Source organism: Lichenostomus cassidix, chromosome 2 (assembly GCF_008360975.1).
Source record: "Lichenostomus cassidix isolate B80296 chromosome 2, HeHo_3.0, whole genome shotgun sequence".
NCBI lineage: Eukaryota > Metazoa > Chordata > Aves > Passeriformes > Meliphagidae > Lichenostomus > Lichenostomus cassidix.
This window is the reverse complement of record NC_139482.1, coordinates 114,807,708-114,830,572: the sequence shown is the minus strand read 5'-3', so window position 1 is coordinate 114,830,572 and position 22,865 is coordinate 114,807,708. Positions and strand designations below refer to the sequence as shown.

The 22,865-nt window shown below is 40.1% G+C and overlaps 1 protein-coding gene and 1 long non-coding RNA gene across 4 annotated transcripts in view; both read left to right on the top strand.

The window, feature by feature from the left end:
- CA8 (carbonic anhydrase 8 (inactive)) overlaps positions 1–14,204 on the top strand; it is a 67,939-nt gene extending 53,735 nt beyond the window's left edge. Inside the window, exons 9-10 of one of the 3 annotated variants that reach the window (XR_014850123.1) lie at positions 10,360–10,522; positions 11,219–12,561. The gene's annotated coding sequence lies outside the window, so the exon portion shown is untranslated. Of the gene's footprint in view, positions 1–10,359; positions 12,562–14,081 lie in introns of those variants that run through there. The other 2 variants (XM_085052898.1, XM_085052896.1) reach the window with 2 other exon arrangements.
- Positions 14,205–14,744: 540 nt separating this feature from the next.
- Positions 14,745–17,276, top strand: LOC146442037 (uncharacterized). The gene is made up of 2 exons (XR_014849555.1): positions 14,745–15,858; positions 16,600–17,276. It is a non-coding gene; the product is annotated as an uncharacterized LOC146442037 (long non-coding RNA).
- The last annotated feature ends 5,589 nt before the right edge of the window (positions 17,277–22,865 follow it).

Sequence of the window (22,865 nt, the reverse complement as noted above, 5' to 3'; positions counted from 1 at the left end):
ATCTTGATCTGAAGAGACCCTCTCCTCCCCAAATATCAGGGAAACAACAGAAGATGGGATAAAAGAAGGGAGATATTAGATAAACTTGGAGAGAACTTCCCCTATAAAGTACACAATGAGCTGTTTAAGCCTTGAATAACAAAGAAAAAGAAAGTATAAAGATAACAAAGCAAAAACAGCATAAAGAAACTTCATTAAGTATCCTCTTCACTAGCAGGGATGTGGTTAGAAATATTCCTTCTCTATTTCCATCTCAACTTGCTTGTGTTGGAAGTGATCCATTCTGGGTTGTGTAACACCAGCTGACTAACTGGCAGCCAACTCCCAAATCAGTGATCAGAAAGCACATCCAGCCAGCCTTGTTCCCTGAGACTGCTGCTCTCCTGCACCTCTCCCACCAGTGACAGGGAATTGGCTGCTTGTCCTTGGACAGCAATCCTTATCCCAAACCCTGGCTGTTCACCACATTCCCTGTGCTGGGTTATCTTCCCACCCCATCTCCTGAGATGGAAGACAATAAAGAAATAAGGCCATGAAACAAACTCCATTCTTTTTAAAGTAAAGCACTTGAGAAGGCAAGAGCTTCAAGCACATGAGCAACTCCCGTGCTTATTATTAGAGGTTATGTTTGTGTCTGAGATTGTGACAAAAACAACTTGATCTCACATAGATATAAATTCTTTTCCTCCCTTGGGCTTTTATATAAATATACACTACAAACAGTGCTTTCTGAAGTGCCTCCCATGTAAACATTTGACAGTGGTGAGCATGAAACAGATGAAAGCTATGATAACTCATCAAACACATACAGCTGAATATGATACACCATGCCAGCAGTATTTGAAATAGCAGGTATAAAGCAGTTCTAGAAAATGTGTGTTTAGCCTCATGTTGTGAAGATAGAATGGGTTTTTCTTTTTAAAGCACTATAGGTCTGTTGGAAGGGAGTTTCAGTGTCCTGGATCGTAAGTTAAAAATGACTTGGTCTCTTTAGCTGGGCAATTGCATGTGTGACGAAGAAAAAATAAAAAAAAAAAAGCAAAGCAAAGGTAGCTGAAAGATTTATTCATGGCTTAGAAACATGTAGTAATTCACATAGATAAGGAGATGTTTACTCAGAAGAAAAATAAAAAACAAACACAAAAACCCCTGAGAGCTGTGTGTTCTTGGCAGGGAAGCCTCTAATGATTACCAAGTGCATGAGTCTCAGTGTGAAATTAACTTGATGTGCTTCAGCATTTTGAACCTTCCTGATTTTAGATTTTGATCACCCCAGTTTCACACAATTTAAAATGGAATCTTAGAAACACATGAGGCCAGAGCATCTCAAAATACCTGTGACTAGGGCTGTAATGAAAGTGCTTGCAGAGCCAAAGAATTTGTTTTCAGCAGGACCCAAGGTATCCAGACTTTAGATGATGATATGACGGTGCAAAATTTTTACAGGTGTCCTATAAAGATGTGTAATTGCATTATATTATCCAGCCACTAGATGTCTGCATACTATAGAGCTTCAGGCAGGGTTTGTTCCCCAACCTAAAAGGCAAACAAAGAAAATGTGTATCTGCAGATGCCTCTCTCTGTGTATAATAATTTGGGATCTGTTTTTTTTTTTTTTTCTGATCTATGCCCCTTTTCCAAGGAGGGATCTGTGGACAAAGAGATACTCTGCAAGAAAAATTATATGTATGAAAATGAACGGTTTCTGTCAAAACTGGAAAGTAAACTGTAGATTATCCATATATCAAGATCACATCTATTCAGATAAAACTCACAAATACCAGAAATTAAATGCAGCAGGGTCACCAGTGATTTCGAGGAGCACCATAAGTCCCAGTGCTGCTTTGACTCCAGTTCTCCAGGGAGACCCACTGGTTTTTGTTGCTTATCATTTCCGAAACGGAGCCCAGCTGTGTGATTTCAGTGGTATCATTAGGAGGTGTAAGGTGAGCACTGTGAGCCAACAAATAGTACCCCACGTGTTAAAGCAAGGACACATCTTTTGAGAACTGTAAGACAGCCCAGACTAGGTGTGCTCTGCATGAGCAGTTGTTTACATACCTGCTTGGAATAAACACTTTTCTCACAGGGTTTCCCCAAGGCACAGTGATGATTAGCCCTTCCTAGGTGCTTGCTGTGCTGAAATGCCAAGAATGGGATGGGGGGAAAAAAAAATACTGTGCTTTCAGGGCCTTTGCTACCACCTGAAAAGCATACATTGGTTGAGTTTAGATAGCCAGCTTCAGAGGTTCCTGTTATCTGAGCTCATGTGAATAAGGGAAAGCTGTGAAGCACTGTGAAAATTACTGGCTTACACCAGGCAGTACCTGCAGTGTCTCAAGTGAGCACCACTACAGAGGCAGATTAACTGTGTCCTATAACCCTTGAATTTGAACTCTGCCTCCTCTCTCCAAAGGCCTTTTCTCACCTGTATCATGCTGCTTTTATTTGTTGCTCCAAAATAGAACTTCCTCTTGCTTCTCGTGATCTGCTGCCGTTCCTTGCCGTTGTGAACTCTCCCAAACACATTTAGCAGTGGGTGCCTGCAGAGCGCAGACGTTTTGTGAGTGTTACTTGATATTACAGTACTCACCTTTACCCAAAAAGTTTTGAGTGGTGTTCAAGGCTTTCCATGCTTCTTTACATCTCTTGGCTAGTTAACCAACTAACAGTTCCTAAATTCAGTTTCTCATGAACAAACTTGAATCTAATATTAAGGATTCATTTTCATTTTAGAGTTGATTACCATAACTGTGGTTTGTGTTCCACCACAATTAACTTTGTTTTTAATCACTAAAAGGCTAAGAAGTTAATTTCACACACTTTCATTTGGGTTCATAAATGCAAAGAAGGAAGGTCTGGTAGGTGACTTGTAATTACAAGCTGCAGAAAGTTTCTTTCACTGTCCTCAATAGTGAGTGTCAAATTTGTGAAGCTGAGGGACAGACAGTTGAGGAAATTTTTCTAGTTTTAAGAAGTGGAGGAGCAATTGATAAGTTGCCATTGCTACTTCTTTTTGAATTAAAGCAGAATCCTATTGCCTAAAGTGCATTTATGTGAATGCTAAACTGTGCCATTCTGCATGGTAACTTTTTTCTTAATTCACAAAACCCCTGAAATTAGTTTGGTAAAATTATTTGTCTTGAGAGAAGAGCCCACAGTGTGTCCAGTCTTGGGTCAAAAGTTAGAAGCCAATGAAGCCATCTTCATTCTTGGGTCCTCATTTCACCTGCAAGAAAAGGAAACGCCCTTCTTGATATTTCTATAACTTTTCTGAATTGCAATTAAGTTTTAATAAAGTTAGAATTAGAATTAGAAAGTTAAATTTAGAATTAGAACTCTACATTACTGAGATTTAAATCTTCAACCAGTTTAGGTGTGCTTTATAGGACTTCTGTTATATTGGCTAAATTTTTCTTTTCATTGAGCTTTCAGCTCCTTTATAGAGCAACCTGCGTTTTATCTTTGGATAAATTTTTTTATTTCTCAAACAGAGAGAAAAGAAAAAGGAATACTTTTTGAGAAAGTATCTGTCAGTTGTCCTGTAAATGAAGAGAGTGATAATACGTGGTTACATTACCAGCTCTTAATAGGAGAGACTGTGATCTCAAATACACACCTCCTCTTGCTAATTAGCCTGTTAAAAAAGAACAATCTGGTATTCCTCTGGGAATCTTTTAATATAGAAAGAAATTTAGCTGGGCATAGGTGAGATTGATTTTACAGTTTTTTAATAATGCTTCTTTCCCACCAATTTCTAAGAAGGAAGAACCAAAATATATTCAGCTTTGGGCAAAAAGAGACCAAGTGATGAGATACCCCTCTTCTCATTTTCCTTACACCTCTCCCTTTCCCTAACAACTAGAAAAATGGGAGAAATTAATCAAAACATGGTCTCCTTGCCAGCAACAAATTTCAGCTGACATTTTAGCTGTAGTAAACATCTACATGCAGGGTAGGACTGCTGTCACCCAAATCAAAGCAGTTGCACCTGTAAGAGGGGAACATTTGGCTAGAGCAAGGAAAAAGTTAGAGTCAAGTCTAAATCTGTTTATAAGAGCTTTTCAATTACTGATTTAATGAGATCTTGTGTGGTTCTTTATTTTCTTGTCTTTCATTAGATTTTAATGAGATCTTTTTCCTCTTCTCCAGACACAGTCTTCCCATTTTCTTGTTGCATTCTTCCTGTTTGTACCCAGTGGCACAGCCTTGCCTTCAAAGCTGAAGGCAAATACACTCAAGTCTATGTGTGTAATTCAGACTGCACCACCACAGTGACTGACAATTACTTATGATCAACCAATATTAAAGTGGAAAAGTTCACTCTATTAGGCTTGGTCTTTATAAAAAAGATTACAGAAATTCACCCAGTAATTCCTTCATCAAGTTGAGGAGCTTTCATTGACCTTGTGCCTCATCTTGAGTTGCCTTTAGTCCATATTTTCAGTGCTTTACATCTGGCACTATGTATAAGCATATTTGCACTGCATGCAGTGTTGTGTGTGGTTTTCACATCTTTTGTTTCACGTGCCTTTTTAAAAAAAAAAAATCCTTTATAAGTCACGTCTCTCTCTCTTTTTTTTTTTTTTTTTTTTTTGTATCATCAGCTTTTCTCCAGCTTTATACTTTTTACTTTCCTCCTAGATTCTTTCTGTCACATACCATTTCTGTCAACAGGGCACACATGGGCTGTGCTTCCTCTGTGTAAGATCTGTGTGCTCCTGGATCAGCCTGTGGTACAAATCCAATCTGAATGAGGCATAGGCATATTTCTGATGAATTAGCCAGAGTACAGTATATGGATATATGCCAGGCTTTATCCCAACTATGGGTAAACAGATGATGTGTATTCGGCATAAAATTAGAGTGGGCAGGATGAGCTAAAAACTGATCTGTCAAGACAGATTGAAGTTGTACTTAGAATTCAAAATATTTGGAACAAATTTGAACTGACAGACTGAAGTTGTTTTAGTTCTTTGTGTCATATGGCCACAGGGTTTTTGATCTTGTAATAGGCATCTTAAAACAGGTTTACCATCTTGTCTATTTACAGCCTCAGTAACACTAATGTCAGCAAAGTAATGAACTTCCTGCTATTAAGACCAGAAAGAGTCCTTCGGGTAATTTCACCTGATCCTTAAATGACCCAGACAGTAAAATTTCCTTCATTACTCCACATTGTGTTCAATATTCTTCTGACATGCTTTAATATCAAGGCCCCATGGCAGAAAATATGTGAAGCATCCAGTAACACGATGTTGTTTGGACAATACAGTCAACACATCATCTGGGCAGCACCTGTCTGGGGTTGGTACCTTGAGCCACACTTTCACACAGAACCTTGGCAAACCTCTTAGTTTACAAGCAGCTATCCTCAGCCTGGATCTTGGCACTCCCTGAGCAGTAAGGCACCAGCCATGGATGAGAGACAGCTGTGGCTGGTGGTTGCCACACTGGGTAACTTCATTGCCTGCTGCTTGCCAGCTGAAATAGTATTTGGCCACTGGAGTCAGAACAAGCTTGAGAGGGGTTTACAGGCTTGGCACATCCATGGCTTGTGCCTCAGACAGATACAGGATGGAGATGCAGTCTCAGAGAGTACCATTGGCTTGTAAGGCTGCAAAAGAGAGCAACTGAAGGAAAAGCTCATCCTGCCAGGGGAAATCCAGTATTGAGCTCTGAACTTTGTAAAATGAAAGTTTTTCTTGTTCTATTGTGCTCCTGCAGAATATATACAATTAGGAGGGCAGTTGAGTGAGAAAATAAGAAGGCAGACCGATGGACAAATTAGTAGAACTAAATCCAGAATGTTTCCTGACACTAAAATCAGATGAGAGGTCTTAAATGAAGAGCCAAACAAGACCACTTCTAACAGGGACACAGGAATCTCTTTGTGGATGAACTGAGAGTGACAAAAATCTTTTTACTTTGTAAAAAATAATTTTTATTTATCTTTTTAATAAATAGATATTATGAGGGACTAAAGGCATGTAAAAGAGCATATGCACTTCTTGAGAAAAATGAATAGCACTTACTACCCGCTTCATTGCATGTGATGGTAGAATGATTTGATTTGGCCAAGGTGTAACACTTTTCTTCAAAAATGACTGAGTCACCTTTTTGATCTAGTAAACAACCCACTTTTGTGCATGTTTAGACATCATCTCCAGAAATAAGTTTCCTCCTTTTCTCTCTCCTGTTAGTCCTTCAGTTCCAGCTGCAGGACAAATGCATCTGTTCTCTTTTCCTGATTCACCGATCTCCAGAATGTGTGTTTTTATACAAAAAATATATTTTTTGCTGCTTTTCAGGTACTAGACAATCAGTAGGGATGGTCCAAATACTTCATGTCTTCAAAGCTCTGTTAAGGACCTATCCCCTTACACACCACTTCAGCCAAGTCATCTCTGAGCAGCAGGAGGTGGCCTGGAAACTATTTATTTCCTGCTTATCGTGTTTGTTGTATACTTGCACAAGTTTCCCTCCATCCAGAGCTGTAGTAGGATATTCTAGCACTGAGAGTACCTAGTAGTTTACCCATCTAATAGTGCAGTTTGAATAAGTGTAGGATCACAGAATGACTTTGGTTGGAAGGGACCTTAAAGGTCATTTTGTTCCAACTCCCCTACCATAAGCAGTGACACCTTTCACTAGACCAGGTGGTTCAAGGGCCCATCCAGCCTGCTTTGAGCATTGACAAGGATGAGACACCTACAGCTTCCCTGGGCAACCTGTTTCAGTGCCTCACCACCCTTATAGCAAAGAATTTCTGCCTAATATCTAATCTAAACCTACTCTCTAGTTTAAAGCCATTATGTTTTGTCCCATCACTACATGCTCTTGTAAATAATCTCCCTCCAGCTTTTTTGTAGGCTTCCTTCAGGTACTGGAAGGCTGCAATTAAGTAACCCTGAAGCTTTTTCTTCAGGCTGAATAATTCCAACTCTCTCAGCCTTTCCCCATAAGTAGAGGTGCTCCATCTCTCCAGTCATTTTGTGGCCTCCTCTGGACTCTCTCCAATAGCTCCATGTCCTTCCTGTGCTGGGGACCCCAGTGCTGGGAAGCAGCACCTCATATGGAGTCTCATGAAGGTGGAGTATAGAGTCATAAACACCTCACTCGACCTGCTGGCCTGGCTGATTTTGATGCAGCCCAGGATACAACTGGCTTTGATATTTGTTCAAACACTTAAATTCTCAAATAAATAATTCAGTATTAGAGTTGCAGGTGCTAAATATTGATTATTCTCAGAAAGTTACTACAAAATGGCATTGCTTCTGCCTAGCCATGTAGTCAGTCTCTTAAAAAAGGGACTGATGGTATGGCTGGAAATGGATGGGCCTCAAGGGTACCTGCAGTGAGATCACATCTGCTTTGGGAGACAAAGACAGAGCCACCCCAGTGGCATTGACAGAGGTCTGAAGTTTTATTGCTGGATCCAGGTGCTCAGGCCTTGAGCTGGAAGGACTTAATGAAACTGCCTGGTCCTTCCTGGGTCACTGAATGAGAGCTGTAAAGGGGTAGCCAAAATAAAGCTTTATCCTCCCTCCTATGTGCCCTACTGGTGTGAAGTTCAGCAAGGCACCTTGAAGCTGGCTCAGCAGGAGCATATGCTCCCAGAGGAGGTCTCCCCTTGTACATGAGCCCGTTGCTGCTGTAAAAACACAGGGATGTTGAGCTGCAATGTCTTGTCCTACCCCAGCACTGAGTCAAGAGGGGATGATGGGTATATGAATAACTTGCCCTAGAGACCTTCCCACATGAACCTTCTCCAGCTCCTTACAAAGCTTTTCCTCCGGGCTAACTGCGCTGAACTTCAGTGACTGTATCCCCCTGCTTTGTCCCCATCCCTCTTGGGTTCTTCAGGGTATGGCAGTCCAGCAGGGCACCATGAGGACTGGGGGCTCCCTGGGGTGGCAGGGCTGAGCCTGGCAGCTGCTCCTGTCCCACTACTACATCCAGGGGCAGCCAGGGGCACCGGGGCACACACTGTCCCACATCAGGCACCTCTCTGGGACCAGTGACAGCCCTGGCAGTGCCCTCAGGCAGTGACATAGAAATTTTTTCTGTGCCTAGCAGCCTTTTACCTTCCTCAGAGCTGTGTTTGCATATGTCAGCAGTCCTGTCCTCTGAAAAAAACCTGGTGCCCATCTCCACTTTCTGCACCAGAAATTTTTCTTAGTTTTGTTGGGTCTGTTATCTCTGTGGTACAGAGAAACCACCATCCCACCTGAGGAGTGTGAGGCAGATGACCACCAGATGCTACCAATCCCAGTGCTATCACCTCTCAGTGGCTCCTGATGTCCCTCTTTCCACTATTCTATGCCTCCTTCACGGGGCTTACCTCAGCAGAAAGAAATTTGATATTGGTACTGTGAACTCCGCTGGATCGCAAAATCTGCACAATTAAATTTCATGGGCCTCATCAAAAATCTTGGGAAGAAAGCAGCTGATTAAACAGTAACTAATCCCCCTTTGTTGTTGGAGGGAAAAGTAGAAGAGTGAAAACTCTTGTATGCTGCCCATTTCCTGAAGTTAAAAGGATAAAAAGGAAGAAAAGCAAATAACTATAACTATGCTTTGGATAAAACAGAAAACCTCCCGATAGGAAAAGGAGCTATTTACACATGCTCCTCAAATGATCATGTGCTAGCCAATTTTAAATTAATATAACTTCACACCGATTTCATAGCTCTTTCTTCATTCCTTGTGCACAATATTAATCAGTAAGTGACATCAAGCAGCTCACTGGCTTCTAGCAGTGAGGAGGAGTTTTGCCTGAGCTGTCTGGGAAGAAGAAGCAGGGAGAGGGGTGAGGGGACATCATGGTGCTGGTTCTCAAAGGCCAGGCTCTCCCCTTCTGCTCAGTCAGGCTCACTCATCCTAGTGGAAACTGCTTCAATAGTCCTGCATTAAATGCAGACAGTCACCTGTACCTTCTTCTTCGGCATGGGGTTTTACTACCTGGTCTGAGTGCCAGTGCTTCAAAAGGGCTGCTCCAGTTTCCTTGGGCACGAGGAAAAAAAACCCCACAATGGACTTTGTCCACGATGTTACTTCTCATCCATAAAATCAACGGTTTGAGGTGGCAGGATGGCATAGAGGGGTGAATTGAAGAGTCATGGTATGGTTGTGGCATGAGCATTCTAACTCTTTTGGTGATCAGCTCTGTGACCCTGTCCTGGCACAGCCCAGCCTGGAATGAAGGTGTTCTGCTCTCCAGCAGCTCCTCACTCTTGCCCACCAGGTTTCCTCTGCCTAAACAGGGAAAAGGCAGCTCTAATACACAAGGGCAGAACCTGGAGTAAGTTTTTTGCACACCCAACTGGTGTTTCCAAGTGTTGCCACCAGAGGATGTACCAAGCACATTTTTTGCTGTATCAACACATAAACACACAGATTAAAATAGCCAGATTTACCAGCAGAGGTAGCATAACTTCTGTATCAACACAGGAAATATCAGTGTAAACAACAGTTTTTGAAAAAGAGAGCAGAGAGGGAGAGGTAAGGAAGTTATGCACTGTATTTTCTGATGCATTTATCCCAGCTCTGTAGTCTTTAACATATTAAATGGTAAATGCACTTCTGATTTCTCTAATGCATTGCAAATACTGAGAATGTCTAGGCTAGGCCACTTTCAGTATTTAAAGCATTTTCTATCAAAGACAGTAGCCATTTTGATGTTTGAACATTTTTCATTGCAGTAATTAATCTTCTAAATCTGGGGTAGTCGGCAATTTAGACGCCAGGCAGAATAGAGTGTTCAAAGAGACAATGGCTACTGGAGTGAGGCACTGATTCAAAAGTCATTTGAAAAATGGTTGCTATAAAAAGGAATGGTAAGAGCATCAACTGTAGATAATGAGACAGCATTTAAAATTGGTGTTTTAGGGAAAGATCTGTAATCCTCTCAAAGACAATTGTCAAAGATTTCTTAGTGGTTACATTCTGTGTCAACAAGAATGTATACAATTTTAACTGAAAAAAACCTAGTTGATCTCACCCTGGTGTTTTCCCCCTTATTAAAGGCACTGAATACTTCTAGGAAGCCACAGGTATATTTCAAAATGTACATTCTAAAAGTGTTGTGAAACATTCAGGGATACTCATCCTGCATTAATTGTTTTCAGACTTCATGAATGGTCTGACTCTGACCATTCCATGTCTGGTTCAGTGGCAAAACACTCAATTTAGTGGAAGAGAATCAAGCCTTGAAAAATATATTTTAAAATTATTTGTCATCACACTCTGAAATAAAGATAATTCTTTGCAGGAGTTTTATCTTTTGTGGATAAACTGAGTTAGGTAGCCATGGTCCCATTCTGGAACCAACTCATTTATGTCTCTGTGTTTGTTTAGGCATCAAGTCTCATCTAATAACTCAGGAGTTATTAACTTTCTAAAGCAACCTGTTTACTCAGCACATGACCCCTCTGTATTATGATAAACAAACATGAACACAGATGGATTAAGGAAACATTCACTGGTCTCTGTTAAAGTCTTCATAGAAGAATAATTCATGGTAAATTGCAGTTATTGTTTATATGAATGGGCTTGTAAGTATAAAAATTAGCAGAATAATTTCCCTTCAGTTACAGTGTTTGCAACATCTGCAATTGCTGTAGTAGACAGCAGTGGATGAACAGATTCATCTTCCATATTGTAAATACAATCATGTTCTTTCAGCTGTCAGTGTATTAGGGTTCATTTCTTTAACCAATCATGCACTTTTTGAGTTATTGTTACTTTCACTAGCCACTTAATCCTGTCCGTTTGAACCCTGCTTGCAAGTGCTGGGGAGCTTGAATGTTGCAGCAAATTTGTTTATTGATCATCCAAATATAAGACAAGTATTTTTCACTTCTTCCTAATGGCAAATGAGCAAATTATGAGGACTTTTTGATCCTCTTGTATTCTCATGGCCAGTGTTAAGTATCTGTCCATGACTGCTGGAGCTTCTGGCAGACCTGTAACACATCAGGTGCCTGACGACTTCTGAAATTGGGAAGTCATTCTCCCTTGTCTCTGTGAAAGCAGAGAGAGGGAATTTGTGGCCCTTGGCAGCCCAGGTCCCTGCTCACACTTTGTCTCATGCAGTACACAAGCCATCATCTAAAGGTTCTCATAGTACTTTGAAATCTCTTAGCTCTAAGAAGTTAGTATATAACATTCCTACTCTTGACTGCCTTTGAATTTTCTGTTTCCTTTATTTCAATAGCACGAAAGGAAGACTAATACATCATAGAAATCTTATACACAACTGACCAAACAAAACCCGATCAATATCTAAGGCATAGAGGAAGAGCACAGTTCAAATATCAGTGTATTTTTTTGCTAGAGCCTGACTGATTGACTCCTCAGAAGCCCATTCCCTCACAGATTCCAGCATGCTGGTGTAGGGGATAAGGCATCCTCTGGATACAGGATCCTCTAAACCCAGCTGTACCAGAAGCGATTCATTACAGCTAGAAACACTAGGTAGGCAGATGCCAGTGGCTCCACAGAGCAGACTGGGGGAAAAAGTTGCTTCTGAGAGCCCTGTTTATGAGGAGACTGGACAGCCAAGAGCACTTGGTCTAGTCAAGCCATTCCTTGTGAGGAAGTCATTGCTGCTTGCTGCCACCACAGACCCAGCTGTGTAGTCCCATACCCCTGGAGTCTCAACCTGAGCCTCAAAGAAGCCCAACCTCCAAAGGAACCTTCAAGCAGGGCTCAGGATTCCTGTAGCCCCCTCCTCTCTCCTGCTGAACCATCCTTACACCCAAAACAGGTTTAAATTCCCTGTCTTTAGGAGCACCTGACACATTCGCTCTTCTACCCTTTTTTTTTTATCACGGCGTGAGCCATGAGGTGTTGTCACTTGCACAGCTGAAGATTAAGCAACCTCCCAAGATACAACAGGTAGGACAATGCCTGATAAACTCCATCACTTGGTGAACAGTGCCAGAGAAAGCTGGTTAGAGCACCCTTTCATCCTGGCAACACTCTTAGCTCTGGTGTTTGCCCACATGGCCCTAAAATGGAATTTTTCTCACAACCATGATGTCAGAAACCTCAAAAGTATTTTTGAATAGCTTGTTGTGGAAGATTTCAGCTGTACTTCACAAAGTCTTCTCCGTAGTAGACAAATCTGGAGCCAATTTCTGGTGTGTAACTTAATCCAAAACCTCACTGTAGTCACTAGAACTTCTGAGACTTCTCAGATGGGTGGCTGACAGGAAGCTGCCTGGTTACATGAGTTTTAACACATCTTTCAGCTAGCTCTGGGACCCAAATGCAACATCTGCTAGAACATGCAAGGATGTCATGTGGATTTATGATATTTGCTTGAGGATTCTGGAGCCGTAAACCAATGAATGGATTGCAATGAGATAAATACAGTATTTCTCTTCTGTCAAAGGCAATTCTGTCCCGATACTTTTCAATGCATTATTTAATTGAAAGCAGTTCCATTTTGCTCAGCCTAGCAATTTGAAAGTTTAAAAGATAAGCTACATTTCTTTGTTTGAATATACTGTCAAATGCATTTGAGAATAAAATGCTCAATCATGATAATGTTAAGACTGCTCTTTATGTTTGTGGGTTTAAAATGTTAAACCTAATAATACTCCTTTTTTGAAACTGGGCCAATGCTACTTCACTTGAAGTCAATGGGAATTTTGCCAATGACTTCAATGAAAGCAAAGTTGGGGCCTATATATTAGCTTCAGGCTTTAGGACTCCACCGGAGCCAGTACTTCCTCTTTTTGAAAATTAAATATTTCCAACTGCTCTGATCTTTCTGATTGTAATTTGCTTCTGCATATCCAAAAATGCACTAAAATGAACACTGACAAAGAGGGAAATATTTTATTATACTCCCGCCAGATTGTAAAGTTTTAAAGCAAAAATATACCCTTACGTTTTTTTTCCCCGATTTGTTCTTTTTCCACCCAAAATATTTGCATTTCTCAAAGACATGAGACATAGTACCAATCCTGCAGGCAAATACACACAAGGAGAATTGTGAAGCACGGGTACTCTCTGCTTGTCTTCAACAAGCCTGTGCACAGCCTGGGAGCTCACCTACACACAGTGAATAAATAGCTATAGCTGCTATAGATACTTCAAAGATTTTTTGAAGACCACTATATTTTAAAAGATTATTAAAAACATTGATGGTATTTTCCTAGTTCTCATCTGTCTTGTTTTGTCAAAATGGCTCAAAAGGAAGGATAAGGAAAGTTTAAACATTTTGTTGCCAATTCTAAGCAAATTTATTAAATAAACTCTTTTTCAGTAATTTTAAAATCCTAATAAACTCAGTAGACAGATGAAAGATGGACCAGATAAGTTTAACCTGATGCAGAGAATGAATCAGATTTTTTTCAGCACTCAGTCCTTAGAATGAACAGTCAACATATCTCACAGAAAATAGTTTGTGCATTTGGAACTGTACTTTATGAATCCCAAGTTATTGCAACCAATGCTTTAATTATGGCTTGAGAATGCAAGTAAGCATGAAGGAAAACAAGAAAGAGACAGGACCAAACTCGTTACCTTACTTACACATCAAATTTGGGCTGTCAGCCTCCCCACACACCAAATTAATCTCCTGGTTTTGGAGAGGCTTCCTTCCTCTCCTCATTTGGTGTTCAGATAGCTCAGAGATGAGTACTGCAGCTCAGCTGCAAATCAGGTGGCTCAGTGACATAGTTTCACTATCCCTGCCTGCCTGATTCCCTAGAACCTGCACACCGTCAGGCTCAAGCTGAGGGTTTATCTGCAAAGGAGTTCAGAAAAAATTGTGAATATACTTCTGAAATAGTAATATCAGAGAATGGGTTGGTTGGAAGGGACCTTTAAAGTTCAACTAGGCCAACACATAAATATAATAAATATGTCATATTTTACCCACGATTTTTTTTTGTGCATCATTTCAGCACAGAAGAATACTAAAAGTAATGTTCTGATTGCTGTGACATACCAGAAGTCATGGTCTGTTTCCCTCAGCCCAGCAATTTTGAAGAACTAGTCTGTCTACCCCTTGAAAAACATCCAAGTATTTTACAAGTAATTGAATATCTCTGCATGCTTTGCAGGAAAACACCCAGAATTCATCCTCTCTTTCCCTCTACTGGTATAACAGTAAGTGGGGCCTGATTTAGAGACTCAGAATATCTGCAAGATCCGGCAGTCTTGGAGCACTTTTGAACAGCAATGCTTCCTGAAAACCAACATGTCTTCCACAGCAGGATGTTCATTTGCAAGTTCAACTTGAAGCATATTAAAAGTGTGTTATTATGTCTTTCTATTAATTATATGTATGCAGTAATCATTCCTTCCTACTTTGGATGAATAATGACAGATTTGTTTTATTTTTCTGAGAAAGATGGAGTTTGGGGTACAATGTAGTGGGTAAATAATTGCCAAGTCACCATAAAGACATTACTCCATCTAATGTGCACAATCACACATTCAGTCAACTGATGATACAAGCCAAGCAGAACTAATCAAAACACTGAAGGTGGATGCTTGCTGCCAGCATCCCTCCCGCATTTACCAGACAAGCTATTTACAAACCTAGAATGTGAGCTACTTAACTGCGAGTGAATTGAGTTTTGAAAGTAAAATGTAGCTAAAATTAAATAAAAATGTTCACTCAGAAGAGCTGGAGAGTTGCAGGCTGGCTACAGATTAGATTTTCAGTAGTCATGTCATTCACCAGTGATGACATCTTCACTTTTAGGCTTTCACTGACCTTCTGAAACCACATATCCATTGTTTCAGAGAAATGGACATTAGCACTAGATTTCCCAAAATCTTAGAAAACACAGCTGAAAATAAGCTCCAGAGACCATCTTCTCACCTCCTTAAAGGGATCAGCTGTCCTAAACCTTTCCTAAGGGAAGTTTATGCAGCCTGTTACTATTTGTCTAATATTGTAGCCCAAGATCCTGTGAGCTGACAGATCTCTTTTGCAGGTTCCTCCAAGCTGGCACTGGGGGTCATCCCTTTAGGTGATCTAGTATTTCAAGTATATGAACATAAATATTTTTTCTATGTGTTATATGATGACCAAAAAAAAAAAAAAAACTTGGATAGGAAATCAGTAAGTGAAACTCACCAAATTAGATGGAGGATTATCAGGCTTAGTTAGACCTATTGACATATTTTGCTTTTAGTGACAATCTGTTGACCTTTCATTTTGAGCAGCAATGTACTGATCCCTTGGTTTGTGGCTCTCTGAGGAGCTGGCCCATATTTATGTACTATAATGGGGTATGTGGAGCTGATGGCATGTACAAGGCACTGCTTGTTGCCCTCTGCAGATAGGACATCTGCAGGTGTTTCCTGCAGGAGGTGAGCCCAAGACACCTAATACACCTGAGCATCACTGCATCACTGGGTTGGGGAATTGAATCTATTGAATCATAGAATGGTTTGGGTTTGAAGAAGATTTAAGGTCAAGTCATTTCAACCCCACTGCCATGGGCAGCTTCCACTAGACCAGGTTGCTCAAAGCCCCAACCAGCCTGGCCTTGAACACTTCCAGGGATGTGCCATCCACAAGTTCTCTGGACAACCTGGTCCAGTACCTCACTACAGTAAGGAATATTTTTTCCAATATCTAATCTAACCCTGCCCTCTTTCAGTTTGAAGCTATTCCCCCTTGTCTTGTCATTACATGCTCATGTGAATAGTCCCTCTCCATCTTTCTTGTAGGCTTCCTTCTGGTAGTGGAAGGCTACAATTGTAACCCAGAAGCCTTCTCTTTTCCAGGCTGAACAATCCCAATTTTCTTTTCTTTCCCTCACAGAAGAGGTGCTCCATCCCTCCAATCAGCTCGGTGGCCCTGCTCTGGGCTTGCTCCAACAGGTCAGTGTCCTTCCTGTGCTAGGAATTTGGTGTTTTGCTATCTATCGACTCAGACATAAAGAAAAAACCCTCCAGGAACTGGGAATAACAGCCTGGTATTTTTTGCCCGATTCATTGCAGTAACTGAAAGCCCCATAAATACTTATGCATCTGCCCTCTTAGCAGTGAGATATTTGTGCATGGAAGCTAAGATAGATATTTTTTTAGAATCCCCTTATTCTCAATTCATATTTCTCTAGAGCAGAACAAAAATGGCTTCCCAGAGTGAGACCTAATTAATATATTGCATATACCTGTTGGTTGATCTTGGCTGGCCGCCAGGTACCAACCAGGCTGCTTGATCACTTCCATCTCCACAGCAGGGGCAGAAAAAGCCCACAGAGTGAGATAAGGGAAGGGAGATCATTCCCCATTTACTGTCTTGGGCAAAACATACTTGACTTTGCAAAAATAATTTGATTTATTAACAACTAACAACAGAGCAGGATAAAACCGAAACTAAATCCACCTTTCGCCTGTTCTCCCCTTGGTAGGGGAAGCCCTACCATCTCCCCAGTTTCAATTTCACACATATTTCTTCTGCCTCTTTTTGCCCTGAGTGGCACTGACATTTTAGAATGGGGGTTTCCATCGGTTCAAAAATTGTCTTCTTCTTTGCTGCTCCTTCTTTCTCTTACTCTTCCCCTCCTCCAGCATGGGGACCCTTCTGAGGGTTATAGTCTAATCACCAATGGGATACAGTCTTCCACCAGCTTCTCCAATATGGGTCCAACCCATGTGCTGCTGTCCTTCAAGAACTGCTGCAGAAGGAGTCCCTTCCACTGGGTAAGATCTTTCAGTAATGGACTGCTCTAATGTGTCATGGCATAAAAATGGGGTATGAATAAAGTAGTGTGAGAAATAACATGATTACTAGAAGAGCCGTATTCTGAAATATCCATGAAAATATCAAAGTTGTAATATTCGTGAAAATATGGATATTCTTTATACCTAACTCATTTGGTGTCTTAAAATAGGAATAGCAGAAAAGATTTTTTTTATTGTGTGTGTACATCATGCACTTTAAAATCACTGTTTTAAAATTGAGTATTATGTGCTTATGTGATATTATGTGATTGAAAGGACTCAGAACCACTACCTAGAAAACTTAATTTCACAATTTTCTAATTTCTGAGTGTTTGAAATGGAATTTAGTATTCCATTGTCTTATTTTTTACAGAAATATATATTTCTAGTAACAGCCAATATTTAAGTATGTATTTATTGCTAAGAGTTAGAAAAAGAGTTTTATCTATCTGAAAAAAATGTCAAGAAAATAGATTGTTGGATGGATATACATCAATATTCCAATACCACAACATAGGTAGACTTCATATAGCTGCTAAAAATTTGTGAATAAATCTCAACATTCACTTTCATTATTTGTTTGTTTTTTATTTATATTCCTCAGCAGGCTTATAGATGTTCTCTAGTGTGTATTTTCATCAGCTATCTTTCTTCTTAACCTGTAAGCCTTCATTTTGCTTCTCCTAGACAAAGCATCTTCATCTGATATCAGCCTTCTCATATCAGTAATTCTATTTCCTTCTGTGAAAGTTCTGATGATCTGGCTGCCTGGTAGCTACCACGATTATCTGACACAAACTATATCTGTACTGCTACTTCATTGCTTTCCACCATTAAACTGGAGGGGAAAGTAATGTCAGGAGACAAGAGGATGAGAGAATTATTTTGCATTAATAAAGCCCACAGCCATGACTGACTGATAAGGAACTAAGTGGTGATCGTGGAAGTACAGCTTCACTCTCTTGATGGATGGAAAAGTGAAAGTATGTCTAAAAGTCATCACAGGAACTGCAATTGGTCTTAATCAGGCATATCAGTACCTGATAAGTGAATGGCTTAGTGAAATGCTGAGTGAGGAATCAAAATTGTCAACATGTGTCTTGTTAATTTCTTTGCTTGGTGACAAGCAGTTCGGAAAGACCAGCATTGAAGACCCTGTTTATCTCTTCAGTTAGGATGCTGTCTCCTTAAACAGAGACCAAGCTGAAAATAAGAAGAAGAACTACATTTTTAGTAAAAATGAATAAGCAAAACATTGGCAACATGAGAGGAAGAAGTTCAGGATCCTACAGGTTTCTGATAGGCAAGAGAAGAGCCCTTGGGTAACTGCTGCAAGGACAGACATGTACCTGTTTTGTTTCACGTCACCTATAGGAAGATTAACTTTATATAAGAACAGGAAGTTGCTTGATGATAAATTATTAGTGTTGGGGTTTTTTTTCTTCATATTACAACAGAAATAAGCTTAACAAAATAGAAATTTTGACCGCCCTGGCTGTGTCTTGTGATCGTAATTGTGGGTTTGACACTCACACTGTCTGTACCTAAGCTGGGAACATCAGGATTGTTTTCAGGCTCAAGTGTCCTAAATAGACTGCGTCCTAAATTCAACTAACTCAGCAAAAGCAAAGACAAGTGCACAGACTGCCAACCACCAATACTCTGGTTAGGTCCCCAAGCTAGAGACCCATATCTACGTGTGAATACTAAACTGGTAATTTGGGCAGTCTCTGCTGAGAGTCTTGGTGAGAACAGACAAATTTTCACCAGGAAAGAACAGGAAGTCATGAAGAATTATTTACCTAAGAATAGTATCTAGAATGTAGAAGTTTTTAGATGAGAAAAGCAAAGAAGGAATCCAAAATACATTGTCACAATAAATCTAGCATTCTCATCTGCTCCTGGTTTAGCATTTTCATTTGACAGATTAACAGAGATGTGCAGCATATGGATTGCTGTGCTATGAATTATTGCATGTGGTATTCAGGCCTAAACTACATAAGTCTTTTAAAATGATCTACAATGGAAAATTGTAAGTAAATTTTATCTGCTTGGATCAATGCTAGTATTAGTGATGGGAAAATCAATTTAAGAATCAACTAAACTTTAAAGTTCCTTGAAATTAATAACCATATAGTTAATTTTATTAATTTAAATATTTTGTTTTCTCATTTCTGGTGCTCCTGGTTACAGCTCAAAAGAAGACAAACAAACGAAAAAAACCCCAAAAGCTGAAGAAACCATCCCCCAGGACTTCAAGGAAGACTCTTCACATACTGTTTATGGCTAAAACTTCAATGAAATGTATTTCAATTAGACACAGATGCATACTGACAACACTACGATGACAGTTCAATTACCATAATACATTCAACACAGAATGCACTTGTGAATTTGTGACATGTTTTTTCTTAAATGACCCTACTGAGAGGTTCCATAATTTTATCAATGCTTAACCAAGGCCCTGAATAGCTTTTACTAGTGGTTTTAGACACAGTGAGTAACAGATGAGAGGAAACAGTCCACTCTAGTTCCTGGAGTGTACGGAAAAAAACTTCTTGACATAGAAACTAAGGTAGCCAACTAGGAAAGGTGCTCACTGTACCTGCTTTTTGTGAACAGAGAAGGACTGTTGGGTGGTGTGATCCACAGGCCATCAAGTGCACAGTGATCATGAAATTACAGAGGTTTTGATTCTTAGAGAGATAAGGAGAGGGGTCACCAGAGCTGTCCTCTTGGACTTACAGAATTTGGACTGTTTGGGAAACTGATTAAGAGAGTTCCTTGGGTGGCAGTCACGAAGGGCAAAGACATCTAGGAAGGCTGGACATTTTCCAAGAAGGAAATCCTACAGGTGAAGGAGCCGGCTGTCCCCATGTGCCAAAAGACAAGATTACAGGGAAGAAGAAGGCCTGGTTGACCAGGTTTATCTGGGATTCATGGTAAAAAGGAGTTTATGATCTTTGGAAGAAGGGACAGGCAACTCAGGTTGTGAAGTTATGCAGGGAGTACATTAGAAGATCCAAAGCCCAACAAGAACCTAATCTGTACAGTGCTGCAAATGACACTAAAAACTGTTTCTATAAATGCATCAGCAACAAAAGGAGGACTGAGGAGAATCTCCATTCTTTATTGGATGTGTAATGACAAATGTAATGACAAAGGATAAGGAAAAGGCTAAGGTACTTAATGGTTTCTTTGCCTCAGTCTTTTAAAATACCAGCAATAAGACCAGTTAATAAGACCAGTTTTTCTCTGGTTTCCCAGTGCCCTGAGCTGAAAGACAAAGATGAGGAGCAGAATGAAGGCCTCATAATCCAAGGGGAAATGATCAGTGATCTGCTGCATCACTTAAGATACTCACAAGTGTGCACTGGAATGGATGGGATTCACCCAAGGTTTCTGACGGAGCTGGTGGCTCACTGAGCCACTTTCCATCATTTACCAACAGTCCTGGTTAATCAGGGAGGTCCTAGGTGACAGTAGGTTAGCAAATGTGACACCCATCTACAAGAAGTGCAGAAGGAGTATCTGGGGAACTACAGGCCCACCAGCCTGACCTCTGTGTTTGAGATGCTCAGGAAGAATGGAACAGACCATCTTGAGGGCCATTCCATGGGATGTGCAGAACAACCAAAGAATCAAGCCCAGAAAACATGGTTTAGGAAAGTCAGGTCCTGTTTGACCAACCCTCTGTGACAGTGTGACCCATCTAGCAGTTGAGGGAAAGACTGGATGCTGTCTACCTGGACTTTTTTGAAGTCTTTGGCACTGCTTCCCGCAGCATTCTCCTGGAGAAACTGGCTGCCCATGACTTGGATGGGTGTTACCTCTGCTGGGTAAAAGTCTGGCTGGATGGTAAAAACCAGGCCCAGAGAGTGGTGGTGGATGGAGTTGAATCCAGCTGGCAGCTGGTCACTACTAGTGCTCCCCAGGGCTCAGTACTGGGGCCAGTCCTGTTTAATATGTTTACCAATGCTCTGGATGAGGGGACCAAGGGCACCCTCAGCAGCTTTACAGGCAACACCAACTTGGGCAGGAGTGCTGATCCTGGAGGGCAGGAAGGCTCTGCAGAGGGATCTGGACAGGCTGGATCGATTGGCCAAGGCCAACTGTATGACATTCAACAAGGCCAAATGGTGCAGGCTGGGGACAGAGTGGCTGGAAAGCTGTCCAGTGGAAAAGGACCTGGGGGTGCTGGTCAACAGCAACTGAACACGAGCCAGCTGTGCAATAGCATGCTGGCCTGTATCAGCAACAGCGTGTCCAGCAGGACCAGGGCAGTAATTGAGGAGCTGTTCAGTTTTGGTCTCCTCAGGAAAAACATTTAGGTGCTGGAGCATGCCCACTTGATGATCTTGAAGGACTTTTCCAACCTATATAATTCTATGATTCTATATTCTGGTTCTATTTCCCCAAGACACTATAAAGAGAGATGCTAAGAGTTCGTTGGATTGTCAAGGAATGTTCCTGGCACAATCCAGAGAGTCCTTCACACTGGATTGCCAGTGTGGTGGTCATGTGTGCTATATCATACTCTCTTTAATGACTAAGAAAAAAGATTAGGCAAAGTCTTTATTTGATTTCTCAGGGGAATCTTGTCTTTCATCATTATGCTTTCATTTTACTAATTTCTGAATTTCATTTCATTATGTTTATTTTAAACTCAAAACTAATAAAAACTATTGAGTGGGCAGTCAGAGCTCTGTTGCAAGAATTTTCCAAGCAAAGTCTATACTTAAAATGAAGTATCTGTAATTCAGTTAAAGAGAATGAATTTCACAGTTTTGAAAAAAGTTCATTTTTTATATGACTCATGACCACGAAGGCAAGTATTGTCATCTAATTTACTCGTAAGAGATACAGTTTTATACCTAAAATCACTGCCATTTTTGTCTGTTGAATAAAAGAATTTAATAGTAATAATAATAGTAGTAGTAATAATAATAGTAATGATAATAATAATAATAGTAATAAATACAAGCCCTCCTATGTACATCAGTGTGTTTTTTTAACAAAAAAAGTAGGGACTGAGAATGTTATTATGTTGATAAATACTGTGTTTTAAAACATGTTTAAATTTCTGGGCAGATCTTAGGGTGTATGTTGCTGGACCACATAATTTTTTACATGATAAGTCCACATTGTCCCATAGAGTCTATAAAAAAACACTGATGTATGGCATCTGTCCATTGAAAAAATGAATGTAGACTGCTTTTACAAAGCCTTAGATACGATAATATCTCTATCTAAGTTAAGATGAATCTGTTGCATTTGTGAGAATTGAGTAAATAATAAAAAAATATATATGGCTAAGTTCACATTCTAATAATTCTGAAATTTTCATTTGGTTCTTTCTCATGAATATTTCAGTTTGGCATCTGCTTCTTAAGCATAACATCTTTCTGAAAAAAATTGCATTTTGGAGTATAAAACAATAACAAAAATTATTAACTCAAGTCAACACTGGTTATTTGAAGTGCTTCTTTAAGTGCAATATCACTTGCCAATATTGTGTTCACCTATTGTACCTGAAGTATGTTACAAACTTTGGAAATCATATTGCTTCAACCATACAAAGCATTTACTTTTCCTTGCTTCAAAACAACTCGACTCAAGTGGCTTCTTTAATCATGTATTTCTTCCTTAGGGAAGGGAAATTTAGTATTTTTCTTACCAGTGCTGATACTTGCCATCTATTAAAACAATGTTGCCTGGTTTTCTACAAATTCTTTTCACAGGCTTTATTGCTCTTCTCTGGATAGACATGCTGCCCATTTCTGACAACAACAGATGCAATACTTTCAGACTCTACAGAAAGTAATGGTGCCTGACATTTCTAGGGTGAAAGTCTCTCTGTGGTTTTAGTGCTAATGGAAACAGACTTTTAGTCTTCTTGAAAATCCAAAGCCAGAATGTAAATGGCTATGTAGTAAATAGAACAGATTCTTTTTTAATCCCAGAAAATAAAGAAACCCTTATACAATAAAGTTATAGAAGTTTTGAAACAACAACCCAACTCTTCCTTTCCAGAGCTTCTTTTTTTTAGTACTTATTAGATATCATTCATACTTAACCATTACCAATGTTTATACTCTATGCATAAGGGAATTTGACAACAGTTTTCATTCATCAGTGGCAAGCATTTATATATGAGAACA